The 8264-nt window shown below is 34.6% G+C and overlaps 1 long non-coding RNA gene across 1 annotated transcript in view; it reads left to right on the forward strand.

Moving 5' to 3' along the window:
• The window catches only part of LOC116093011, a 30530-nt gene extending 24242 nt beyond the window's left edge, over positions 1-6288 (forward strand). Inside the window, exon 3 of the long non-coding RNA XR_004119591.1 lies at positions 6150-6288. This is a non-coding gene — a long non-coding RNA (uncharacterized LOC116093011). The remainder of the gene's footprint in view (positions 1-6149) is intronic.
• Positions 6289-8264: the final 1976 nt, after the last annotated feature.

The following is an 8264-nucleotide window of genomic DNA, read 5'->3' on the forward strand; positions in this document are numbered from 1 at the left end:
TAAGAATTAAGGAAAATGCATTTTATTTACAAAGCATTATTATAAATATAAATATAAATATATATTTATAACTATTATACACATAAAAATTATAAATATATAAATATAAAATGTTAATAAAACCTAAAAGTACATGAAACTTGACTGAACACATTCTAATTAATAAGATAATATTGGCCTCAAGCTAGTATTCATATGGTCATGTATATTTGTTATATAACAGTACATAAAATGATAATTATGTCTCATATATAAAAGATAAATGAATACAGTATTGTATTTCAAGGGGAATAAGGAACACCCTAACTCACAAGGATAAACTAAAATAGGTAGAAGAGGAAAAAGTATATTATCCCTTGGGGGAATAATAGATATGACATTTGGGGGCTCTATGCAGAGTGACATCTGGGAGAGACCAGTAACATTGGTATATCAATGTGCATGGGGAGGAATCTTCAAGACTGGGGGAAAAAAAACCTGGATTTTTGTCACCAAATCATACATGTATTGACCACTCAATAGATAGTATTTTAGGTAAACAAAAAAAAGAGGAACCTCTTTTGGCAAGAGGCAAATATCTTTCCCCACTTAGAGCCTGCTCATTCATGCTGTTGGTGGATGTTGAGTAACTCAGGACATTTTTTTCAGGTCACTGTCTGACTCTCAGGCCCTTGGAATCAAACCCATAAATCAAGAACTTTCCTTGATAAAATTCTTAATAAGAAATATAAAACAAAACATGACCCAAGGAAGCTTTAAACCTTGTACTTTACCTGTGCTCCAACTTCCACATTACCAAGAGAAGATCTGGTTCCACTCTTTTATTAGTACAGAACAACTTTTAGCATTTCATGCCCTAACAAACATCCTTTCCTCCAAGGAAAATAAATATGAAATAAAATGTACAATTGAAAAGTTCTTTGTTCATCCTAGAACCAAACCCAGGAAAGCACTCCCTGGGAACACTCAGACCACTGCAGCTAAGGAAGCAGGTAGGCAAACATAGGTCATTCACAGCTCCCTCAGCTCCTCCAAATGCAATATTCTAATCTCACCTTTAGCTATGTAGCACACCACTGACTGATTCCCCCTTCCTTTCTGCCCTGATCTCCAGCTATCACACACATCTCTTTCTTCTCCCCCATGGGCCATTCCTTTATCTCATACCCCAAACCCAGCAATCATTAACTTTAAATAGATTTTTCTATAGAAAAAATAATGTTCAATGAATTAAATGTCCACAATGTCTACTAAAATTACCTGAGTCTATATGAACACAGACAGAATCTCAACACCAGATGGATTTTATAAACCTTTCTCACTGAAATCTTGAATAATTGCAGAAGAGGTTAAGATAAGGAGAACAAATCTGTAAATGACTATCCCAAGTCATGCTTAGCCAATCTTTATGCCTGAAGCTTCTGTCAAATGGACTATTTATGAAATTTACTAAAATTAAAATATTTTATATGTTTTTCTCAGGAATTAAACATAACTTACATACATACCAAAACTAACAACAACGGCACTAGAAAACTACAGATATTTTGTTATTATATGATAAAAATGAGTAGGCAACTACCTACAAAAATTCTGCTAGCTTTCTCCCTGTCCTACAAAGCCTTTCCTGTTTAATTTTGAGATATCTGTGTCAATCAAGGTCAGCATTCTCCCTGTATCAGTAGTCATTTTGATAAATTATTTTACTTATCTAAATTTTGGATTGTTATCATTCACTGGTAAAAAATAGTAATGAATCAGTGATATAATATTTGTCTTAGTTACTTTTCTGGTACTGTTGAAATACTACTGCTATAAGCAACTTGAGGAGGAAAGGGTTAATATGGCTTACATGTCTGAAATCACAGACCAGTAAGGGAAATTAGAGCAGCAACCTGGAGGCGGGAGCTAGTGCAGAGGCCATGGACAAGTGTTGCTTACTGGTTTGTTTATCATGGCTTGCTCAGACTGCTTTCTTATAGTATCCAGACTCTCTTCCATCAATTATTAACTAAGTAAATGTCCCACAGTCTTACCTACAGTCAGATCTTATGGGGATATTTTCTCAGTTGACTCAGATGACTCTAGCTTGTGTCAAGTTGATCTAAAACGATCCAGGAAAATATTTTTCCTACTTAACAAATTTTAATAAAATTCCTCCTGTGTTTCAAACATAGTCATCCATGTCCAAGAAGTTAGCAAAGCAAAGACTTAATCAGAGGCAAGTGACTAAAGGACAACACATGTGAATGACTGAAATTATAGGCAAATATCAGGTAGATCAATTGGCCCAGGAAAAATACAATAAATGGATATTATTCCTAATAGATTATTTAAAAAGCAAGGAGTATAATAGAAGTAGGATGAAAGATGATCAGTAGCATCACTGTCCACAAACTTTAAGACAGGGTAATTATTGCATGCTTTATGTAACAAGAATCAACAGGAAGAAACTTAAGCCTGTTAGATCATATTATTAAAGTTGGTGGACTTTTAAGACAAATGGTCCAGCTCTGGATGTCTCAATGGACAGTATTTAAACATCCACCTGAATACTCCAAGGCAAACAATTGGGTAAACACATAAAGAAAAATTAATAAAGATAATACATGGAAAAGAAACACATGAAGTGTCCAGTGATCCTCACAGCACTAATAGGAGATTTAAGTTTCAATAGAGAAAGAATTGAGGCACTATCAATAATGAAGCAGGCAAGTGAAAGAATGGGCTAGGTGATCATTATCCCACCTTGATTCTGTAAGACAACTCAAAGAAATCCTACTGCTGGTGTGGATCAATCTATTTACTATGATTATTCTTCCTCCAGAATATAGCTTTGTAACCCAAAGAGCTTTCTATTGGTTTTCAGATGCTTTTAATGTTTCTGTCTCCATGTTATAAAGGTGATTATTGGTCAATCATATTGTCTCTATAATCAAAGATATGTCGATACCCATTTTGGGAGAGGGTGTTTAGAAAAGGACACTGAAAAGCATATAAGATAACTAAAGAATACAGATACAAAGGCAAATATATCAGTCTTATTTCTAACTTTTAGTTATATTGTGGACCCAAGTAGCAAAGGATTCTAAATGCTTCTTAAAAACCTACTCAACAGAATTATTGTGATTAAAAGGGACCTAATTAGAAATAACCTTAAGTTTTTTCTTTGATAGTTGTACAAAGTAGAGTTCTTTGTCTCCTATGACAGAACAAAGTATGGCAAGTATTTATTGTTAAATCACCACAATTGTATCAGTCAAATTAATTCAAAGATATAATTTCCAAATTGTATATGAGCAGATACATGCATATGCTCACTTGTATATGCATTATAAGGAATTGGTTCACAAATGGGCAATTGATGATATAGTTTTATTATGAGCATCAGTAGGCTCAAAATTTAGAAAAAAATTACTTATCCTATTTTGTGTCTGAAGCAAGAAAAAAATTCATAAATCTGTTTGTGATAGCCAAACAAAGGAAGTCACATCTGAATTAGTATTTTTGTTCCACACAAGTCTTCAATAAATTGAGTCAAACATACCCAGGTGAGTTATCATTCTAATGTTTTTTGAGGAATTTAGAAGACTTTAGGACTTTGAACTAGAAAAGCTGTTGAATGCCATCAGCATAGAGTAAAGGGCCATTAGTAGGAGCTTAGAAAACAGTAGTGTTGATCATGAAGGCACAGCTCAGGAGCCTTTAGAAAGGGATAATATCAGTAACGGGGCTAGAGGACATTCTTGTGATATTTTGGGAAAGAATATGTTTGCCCTCTGTACATTTCCTTAAATCATACCTGAGACTAATTAAAATGTAGTATGTTAATTTCTATGCAGAGGCAATTTCAAAGCAATATAATATAATATTAACTTTGTGGAATGGTTATTATTAATAACTATTATGCAGCTCTATGAAAAATATGACAAGGAATATTAATTCTGCAAACTAGGCATTTGCACCATTAAGGAGAGGTCTCATATCCTGCAAGAAATAAAGGGAAGGATGGCCTTGGGGAAAGACCCAACTCAGCTGAAATTCAAATTTATGAAAATGAACCAGGGTCCATCCCAAGCTGACAATTGAACTACAATTATCATGCATGTGGTATTAGCTTTAGACACATAAAGGATGTAAGAGTTAGGTTGTCCCTCCATAATTTCAACAGATCCTCTGTGTTCAGGCAGCATGAGCACAGTAGTACTTGTATGTAAGTCCTGAGAGGACAGAAGTGTCCAGGCAGAAGTGGGGCTAGAGGAGCTGAGAGTTCCACTTCTTATTCCAAAGGCACTTAGCAGAAGACTGACTTCCAGGCAGCTAGGACTATAGTATTCAAGCCCACACCCACAGTAACACATCTACTTAAAAAAGGTCACATATCTTAATAGAGCCACTCATTGGCCGATGCATATACAAACCATCACTTATGCATACAAGAGTTAGAGTCATCGAAGCACTTTGAAGTTAAAATCTTAGACATGCATTATGGAACTTCAGGATCTGAATGTCTGCCCTGCTCTGTTCTCAGTTTTGTTCCTGCTTTGGTTCAATATTTCCTCACTATGTCTTCATTTGTCTTTTGGATATGTATATATCGGGGGGGGGAGAAAGAGAGAGGGAGAAATGTGTTGTGTGCCATATGTATATATTGAAAGCATGTGATTTTCCTTTGGTGTTTGTTGGGAGCTAAAATTAAGAGATCACCTTGTGTCTGCCATCTACTACAAAACTTCCTTTCTCTGATGGACTCTTTTAAGTCTGGAAACAAAGGCCTTAATAAACTATTCTGTAAATTGCCTTTGTCATGATGATTTATCACAGAAACATAAAAATAAGTAACTCACAAAAAAACCCATATGTCTTGTTTCATTATTTAATATTTATAGGTTTCTTCTTAATTAACAAAGGTCATAAAGGTAGGCAGATACCAGAGGTAAATGGAATAATAGTATCATCAGATATATATTATATATGTGTATAAAACTGTCAAAACCAAAGAAAACTAAGACAAAATACATAAAATATATCATTGAAGAAATTATAAGAAGTACATGCCTTTGATCCCAGCACTCAAAAGGCAGAGACAGGCAGATCTTTGAGTTTGAGGCCAGCCTGATCTAGTAACTATGTTCCAGGACAGTCAAGTCTATACAGAGAAACCCTATTTCAAATCACTGCCCCCAGCTTAATAAATAAATAAAATAAATATAATTCCAAATTTCTAATTAAAAAACCACATTGTGAATAAATTTATACATTTCCCAATTGTTTGAATTTTATTTTGTTGTGATAACTATATAGTTAAAACAGGAGGCTTCATTTGAAAATGAGGCTTCATTTGTTTGTGTGGTTGAGGAATAGCAGAAGACTGATACCATATACCATATAGTTTGGCCAATTTTAAGTTGCATACAGTTAATAGGTGTTATTTATGAGCTTCTACTTCTAGAGTTAAATATATGTCTTAACTATCAGTATGAAATGAGCTGTTGAATATTAATTTATTACAGAAACAACTTTCTATACATATCTAAACATTATAAAATTAAAACAGGTATATACAAGAAGAAGAATAATCTATCAACAGAATTATGCAAGAGAAAAGTGTTCACTTAATCACCAAATTGAGAAAATTAGAGTTTTCTTTTATATTTGAATATATGAATAAATTCAGAATATTCCATATCAGTGGAAACTACAAATAAATCATTTACAGATATAAATACAAAAAAATGGTTAAAAATGGAAGTAAATGTGAAGCATTCCATTTTATTTTCTAGAGTTTAAACTATTTGAAATAATCCTTGAATACTGAAAGACAGCATTAAGGACTTTTGCTTTAGCTCTGACATGTGAATTGCTTAAAAGTCATAATTTTCGAGCTGGTAAGATGGCTCAGCGGTAAGAGCACTGACTGTTCTCCCAAAGGTCCTGAGTTCAAATACCAACAACCACATGGTGGCTCACAATCATTTGTAATGAGATCTGATGCTCTCTTCTGGGGTGTCTGAAGACAGCTACAGTGTACTTACATATAACAATAAATAAATCTTTTAAAAAATATTGAAAAAAGTCATAATTCTCATCCTTAAAATGAGAAAAATATGAATAAACTGAAAATAAATTCCTTTGCTTACATGTGCCAGAAAATTGGAGTCACATCAGAAACAAGCAAAATTGGAGTCACAACAGAAACTGACAACTGAGATCAACTTACACAAAATAGAAAATGAAACACAATGCAGTAAGAAGACTTAAACAGTAATTCTACAGAATTTGTTCAGTCTGAATGTAGACCAGGTAAGAGTAAAGAAACTAAAGTAACATTCCTGGGGTTGTTCCTACATGTTTATGGATCTTTACCATCAGAATTTCCAGAAGTCTTCCATGTCTCTAGCAGCAGGAATAGAAAAAGTATCCATTCTGAAATAGCACAGCTTCTTCTTCTTCTTTTTTTTTTCTTTGGTTTTTCCAGACAGGGTTGCTCTGTTGTAGCCTTGGCTATCCTAGAAACCAGGCTAGCCTTGAACTCAGAAATCTGCCTGCCTCTACTTCCCAAGTACTGGGATTAAAGGCATGCACCACCACCACCCGGCTCCAGCTTCTTCTTTTACTATGGTTATGAAGAAAGATAATGCCTGTGAATTGACTATATAGAGAAAGGCTGATTATAAAGAATCTATTTGTACTATCATAGAGAATTAGTTACATCAAATTCTCCAATCAACAAGCAGGAGATCTACTATGAACTAATGATGTGATTCCATTCAGAGTCAGAACCATGAATATAAAGTTTGGACTAGTTACTTTTCTGTTGCTGTGATAAAATACTATGAGTATTTTATAACTTAGGAAGAGAGAGGTTATTTTGACTTGTGGATCAAGATGGCAGAAAAGGGGTGTAGTAACAAGTCACAAGCATCATGTTAGAAACAGAGAGCTGAAAGCTTACTTCTTCAGTCCTAAACACAAAAGAGATGGGGGGAACTGGAAATACCTTAAACATTTAAACTCTCAAAGCAGTTTCTAGTAATACACAACCTTCAGCAAGGCTGAAGCATCTAAACAACATCCACTGAGCCTATGGAGAATATTCACAATCAAATTCCAACCCTAGGAACTCATAGTCTTATGGCATTACAATGAAAAAAGCAAAACAAAACATAAAACAAAAGAAAACAGCAAAGACCTCTTTATAGGTATCAACACTGTTTCAAAGTCCTAAGTCTCTCGGATACTAAATGCTATTTCTTAACTGTAAACTCCTGCAAATTCAAAACAGAAATTATAGTTTAATGACAGGCCATATGCATTTACATTCCAAAAGGGAAGAGTGAAGACACAGTGAGGAAATACCAAACTAAAGCAAGACAGAAACTGAGCAAGGCAATATTCACTTCATGAAGTTCTGTAACAATAATTCTCAACTTTCCTGATGCTGTGACCCTTTAATACAGTGCCTTGTGTTATGGTGAACTGCACGCAAATAATTACTTTTTTTTTTTTGCTATTTCTTAAATATACTTTTGCTGCTTTTATGGATCATAGTGTAAATGTCTGTTTTCTTATGGTATTAGTTGACCCCTATCAAAGGTTCTTTGGACCCACAGGTTGAGAACTGCTGCTCTAAAATCCATGTCTAGGGCTTTTTTAGAGGTCTTTATAACTCTATCTTTTCTCCTTTGCTGCCCAAAATACACATGTCTCATTAATACTGAATCCATTTTCTGTTTGCAGCACTCCTCGTAAGATATCCCATGGCTATTTCATCTACAAATTAAAAGTATACACTGCAATGCAAGATTCACACAATGGACTCTCGAAGCCTTTTTTGTCTATAAAGTCCATTCATTCAGGGACTGCCCTGCAACAAGCTGTCTGTACCTAGTAGTACTCTGGATTGAGGGAGGAAGAATGCACAACCTCTTTATTCTTGCATAGCTTTAAAGCCAGAACTATGCAGCGCCAAATTCTGCTGCCAGTTTAGGATGCATTCTGGCCCACTTGCATCACACTAACAGCTGCTCTTTTATTCTGTTACTTTGAAGGAGCAGAAACCACCTTAGGATCTCTTTGAAGAGCTAGAAGCTTACCCAGATGGGGTCTTACACTAAGAGCACTATTCCCTTTATTCCAGTGGAGAGAAGACCTCTTCTTTTACTAGCAATTTAAAAGTGAACCTGAAAGTTCTAAAGACAAAAAGAAGCAAACACACACAAGAGGAGTAGGTGGCAAGAAATAGTCAAACTCATGGCTGAAAT

This window comes from Mastomys coucha, chromosome X (assembly GCF_008632895.1).
Source record: "Mastomys coucha isolate ucsf_1 chromosome X, UCSF_Mcou_1, whole genome shotgun sequence".
NCBI lineage: Eukaryota > Metazoa > Chordata > Mammalia > Rodentia > Muridae > Mastomys > Mastomys coucha.